Source organism: Frankliniella occidentalis, unplaced genomic scaffold, assembly GCF_000697945.3.
Source record: "Frankliniella occidentalis isolate FOCC.00 unplaced genomic scaffold, Focc_3.1 Scaffold251, whole genome shotgun sequence".
In the NCBI taxonomy this organism is placed as follows: Eukaryota; Metazoa; Arthropoda; class Insecta; order Thysanoptera; family Thripidae; genus Frankliniella; species Frankliniella occidentalis.
The window spans coordinates 224,694-229,872 of NW_026267377.1; the positions used below are offsets into that span (position 1 = coordinate 224,694).

The window sequence follows — 5,179 nt, forward strand, 5'->3', positions numbered from 1 at the left end:
CCCCCCCCCTCCTTCCCTCTCCTCCCATCTCCCGCACTCACCCCTCCTTTCCCTCAGGTCTTGAACAGTAATTAGGCGACAAAGAATAACACAAAACAAATTTCGTTAGTCGGCCTCCCGTGCAACATATTTCCTCTTTGCTGTCTATTTTGCCTTTCTTGTCATGGCAGCTGTGAGGCTGCTGGGAATGGCCATGGAGTGTCGCCTCCCCGGTACAGAGACTGAGAGCCGACGTCGTGGGCCACTGCGTCGCCTGCTTCTTCTGTCCTCTCGGAGATACAGTTCCGTTTACCCGGCCGTCCTGCTGCGCTCGTGACCTTGTGGCCGTGCTGGGCCCAGGGGGCGGGCCGCGGCTGCTTTACCCATTGGTGGTGATCATCACAAATTTCTTTCTCAGGGCGACGGAGCCCTGGCCGTTAGGCGGCGGGGTACGATCGGGGTGCGCCGCCAGCCATGCCCCTCCCCCCCCCCATCTCTCTCTCTCTCTCGCTCTTTCTCTCTCTCGCTCTCCCCAATCCCTCCACCTGCACGAGCTTCGCGCCGTCACGCAACGCGACTAACCGAATTATCGACATTTTCCCCACGTTTACCTTTCGCAAGCTGTGCCTCGTCCAGTTAGCGCCCCGGGACGCTCCGCCCGCCCCGCACTGTTAAATTCCTGCAAAGCAATGCATTACAGAATTGCAAAGGATTTTTGATTCTTTGTAACTACGAAGCATATACAAAGTAATGCAGTGCATCGTGTAAAGCACTGCTGGTATTGCTTCGCAATTGCAGAGGATTGCTTTGCAATTATTGCAAAGTAAATCTTCGTAGTTAAAAAGGATTTAAATCCGTTGCAGTTGTGCAAAGCATATTGCATTTTTTAGAATTTAACAGTGCGCTGTGGTGTCGCCTCGCTTACAGACGCGCCATCCCTCACCAACCACGAGCCGCACCTCGCAAAAAACCCATCCGAGACCCATCAACGTCCTCTCCTCCGCCATCTACCTCTCCGCCTCGAATTCCCCCTTTGCCGCGTATCTCCACCAGTTGAAGAGGTTGTCCGCTTTGTAATCGAATACCACTTGTGCAGGTTTTCGCTGCCCGAGCCAGAGATCCTCGCGGCACCATCGCGGTGCGGTTACCCCCTGCTGCTGTTTCACGAGCTCAACGGTGAGTCCACTTTACAATACTCGAGACTCGAGAAGCCACCATTCAGCCTCATATCTTAGAGCTTCACTCAGAAAAGCCCGTGCTTGAATGAATTATATACCAGGTGGCTGATTCACGTCGCGCACTTCTAGGTATACTGTACCGGATGCGAGTGCGGGCGGGCTTGCCTATATCGCCCCCGTCCACGGCACCTTACGAGCTGAGCGAGAGTAGGCGACCCGCCACCCGCCCGCACTTGAGCATGCGGTACAGTATACCTGCAGAAGTGAGCGGCGTGAATCAGCCACCTGGTATGTACTTGTCCTCATAATGCTTCGTTAAGGGGACAGAGCTCAGAAATGCAAGGGTTTAGAAAAACTTTGATTACACAAGAAAACTTAACACCGAAGCGTTCAGCACCGTCTGTCTATATCGCAATAGAATGGTTCGTTCTGGCCTTAAGGATCTGTTCTAGAGCCACTCTGACTGTCTCTGGTGAGTTGTCCCAGCGCAGGATTTGGTGTTGCGTGATAGCCTCGGCGGATTCTTGGGCAATAATGTCTCTGAAAGAGACATCCGGAAGGCATATTTTTTTTTGAACGGGGCACTAAAGGTTCAGAGCCTTGACTAAAGCACTAGAACCGACTTAAACGTGCCAAAAGCACTAAATTTGCCACATTTAGGGATCTTTGGTGTCTTTATAGGGGCACTATCAAGTAAAAATGTCTTTAGCACTCCCGGAAAGGCATGACTTAGCACCTTTGTTTCTCCAGTGATCATGACCCCTAACCGTGAACTTTGTCAGACTCGATGGGCGATGACCAAGCGATGACGATATCATTCTGTCGCATGTGATTACGCAGCCGAATAGCGTTTACAAGCGTCAACTTTGTTGCGGACCGTGTGCTGGCTGCGGGCGCCACTTGGAAGAAGTGTTCACCAGTTGCACAGTTGTTCAGTGTGAGTGTGAAGGGTGGGGCCGGGGCGGCGGGCGCTTCGGGAGCGAGAGCTACGCCGCCCACCGCGGGGCCCACCGCGGTGTCCACCCCACCACCGCGGTGTCCACCCCACCACCGCGGTGTCCACGGCCCCAGCTCCTCGGGGGCCAGACATCAAAGTTGTTGCATCGCGGCGCTGACGAGGAGCCCCAGAGGACCCGCGTGGCGGACGGTGGCCTCCCCCCCCTGCCGGTGAAAACGGCGGAAGTCGAGAGAAATAACTGAAACAAACGACGACACGTCTGTGCCGTCGGTTCGAGGGCGTGGCGGGGCGAGTGGCGGGGCGGGTGGTGGGGCGTGGCGATGCGTGGCGGGGTGTCACGGACTGTGGCGGAGCGTGGCGGAGTTTGTCGGAGCGTTGCGGTGACGTCAGACCGCTGCTCCGCTCATTACAATAAACCGTCCGCGACACCGTCCGGTCCGGGGCTTCCGTTCGTAGAGGGTTATTCTTTTAAACCCCTCGGTGGGGTGGGGCTGGCTGGGGTGGGGCGGGGGGGCGTGGTGAGTCGGGGCACAAAGCGTGCCGGAAGTGTGGCCGCGGTTAGGAGGGCGGTGGTGGAGGAGGCGGTGTGTTCTTTCAATAAGCCTTGAAGGAGGAGGGATGGGAAGGCGGATGGGTTGGGAAAGCGGGCTCCGCGTGATTGCCACCTTCGTTTACGACGACGGCCCTGGTGGATTTCAATTCGTAACCTCGGCGTCTTCTGAAGTCCAGGTAGTCTGCCCGATTGTCATAGCCATGCTGGGGTCGTGCGGTCATGGCTATCGGCAAGGGGGCCGAGGCAGCGGCAGCGACGAGAGCTCGCCTCACAGTTCACGGTGCTGCTTGTGGCTCCCTCGCTCCCTCATCCTTTATCTCATATTTTTATTGGATAATAAATTTTTTCAAGACCAACGCCGCCCTCGTAGTTACCCACCCGGTTGAAGGGAAGGCCGGGTTGAAGGTCCACCCCGAAATTAACGCGGGGCCCCTCAGAAATTAGGGCAAAGTTTTCCACTTGATCCTTCTCATAGCAGCGGTAGAGGGGGAGAGGGCAGCCTTGGATTACACTTTCGTCTTCGCTCCATTGTATCACCGCCGACCGTCACGACGGGAATCAGCTCTATAGATCCGCTGAGTGGTGCCCTCCAGATGGGGCTGCTGCCCAAGCCTACTCGTGGTCTTCCGGTCCTCTGTACGAAAAACAGTGAAAGTCAAAGTTTGATTACTCTATCCTACAATAAGCTACGGCTATGCCCCCCCCCCCAGCCCCAATTCCTTAAAATTCTCCCTGCAATCTAGTGAATGTGAGGAACAATCTTATTCCTTAAACGGGGAAGTGTGTGCACCTCTTGACCGGATAAAAATTTGTCCCTGAAACTGGACAAAAACTGTGTCGTTTTACGAAGTTGTTACATCCATAATTGCCTTTATATCCATATTCCCCCTATCCCAACCTCATTTATATCCATACCACCTCGTGTTTCATTCATCGATGTTCAAGTTCAGGTAACCATTTTCTAGACACATTTTTGCACTGAAAAATTCTTGCGAAAGAATTTTGCATTGCAAACTATTTTCTTTGCATTGCAAACTATTTTCTTTGCATTGCAAACTATTATACTCGTAAGTTGCGAAGAAATGGTTTGTAAGGTTACGAACTAGTTCTTTGCAGCCCCACGAACAATTTTCTTCGTAAGGTGTGCGAAGAATTAGTTCGCAATGCGAAGGATCTAGTTCGCAATGCAAAGACTTCAACAACACTTTACAATTCTTTCCAATGCATGTGTCTAACTAGATTGTACGTCTATTGGTTTTAAACTGTTGACATTTCCGAAAAGTACAGCAGCTGCACAATTCTTCCAGTTGTCAATTGCAAGTTCGAGAACAGCTGAATAAATCGCTTCAGTTCTCGAGGCTACCAGTGCGCTTTGCCCTTTCTTTTCCATCGTCAGAGCTCCACATTTCGGGAAGGTTGGCTCGACAGACCTTCTGCCCTTTCGAAACTTGGCCCTATGTCACTAGCTCGGTTACCACGCGAAGCGCCGGGGGCTTCAGGATAGAGAAGATGTTGGGAGGGGTGGGGCGAAGAGAGATAGGAGATGAAGACGAAGATGAAAGATATGGGGCGTGAGTGTGAAGTGAGAAGAAGAGAGACAGAATCCCCGCGCACTCCTACAATGGGGTGGTGTACAACAATGGCCGGCTGGAATTAGCAGTCTTTCCGCGCACCACCCTTGCGGGGGTTCTCTACCCCCCCCCCCCCCCCGTGTCTCATCCCTGCCAGTCTGGCGCCTCGGGGCCTCTCTCGGGCTGCGCCCTGCCGCGCCCCGGCCAGCCGGCTGAGCAGTGAGTGTGGGTGACCTCGGCGAACGCCTCGGTGAGAGCGACCCAGACAATTCCCGCGTAAAATTTTCAGGGTGATTTTCATAAGAATCCTCCTTCGTTTTTCGTTTCACCAAAAAAAGGGGTCAGCGTACACTAAATTTCTAAATATATGAGGACAGTTTCTGTAACTACATAGCACCGTGCTTTCTGTTTCTAATCGAAACGACTACACGACACACAAACGTGAGGCCAGGTGAGGAGGAGAGGGGGGGGGGGAGGCAGCGTTCCCGGGGCTGCACCGATAAACTTATCGCACTAGTGTCGGCACGAGGTCACTAACACGGCTTATCATTTAGCGCGACAGCACGTGTTTAGCGGGCTGCTCCCTCTGGCACCAGGGTCAGAGTCAGAGAACCGCGCACTGAAAGACTTACTTGAACCTGAAATTACTTCACTCGGTAAGGTCGCAGAGGCTTCAAGCCAGAAAACGTACTTTTCGCTCGCGCCCTATGAAGTGTGTGCGTGTGCGAGAGAGGGGGGGGGGGGGGTAGGAGGAAGAGGAGGGAAGGGGAAAGAGGCATGTGTCTCCGGTAAACGTGCGCCGCCGGGTAGCAGGGGAGGCGAAACCTCTTGAACTTGCTGGCACTGCTGGCACTAGTTTAAGGCGCGCTGCCTCATTTTCCTGCTCCACACACAGGAGCACCCTTTTCAATTAGACCCCCCCCCTCTCTCTCTCTCTCTC

General features: G+C 53.8%; 1 protein-coding gene across 3 annotated transcripts in view; it reads left to right on the forward strand.

The window, feature by feature from the left end:
• Positions 1 to 5,179, forward strand: part of LOC113218466 (neurogenic differentiation factor 2-like) — a 104,254-nt gene that overhangs the window by 59,519 nt on the left and 39,556 nt on the right. For 2 of the 3 annotated variants that reach the window (XM_052273159.1, XM_052273161.1), the window contains exon 2: positions 1,076 to 1,155. The exons of the other annotated variant lie outside the window; for it this stretch is intronic. The gene's annotated coding sequence lies outside the window, so the exon portion shown is untranslated. The remainder of the gene's footprint in view (positions 1 to 1,075; positions 1,156 to 5,179) is intronic. 3 annotated transcript variants of the gene reach the window in all.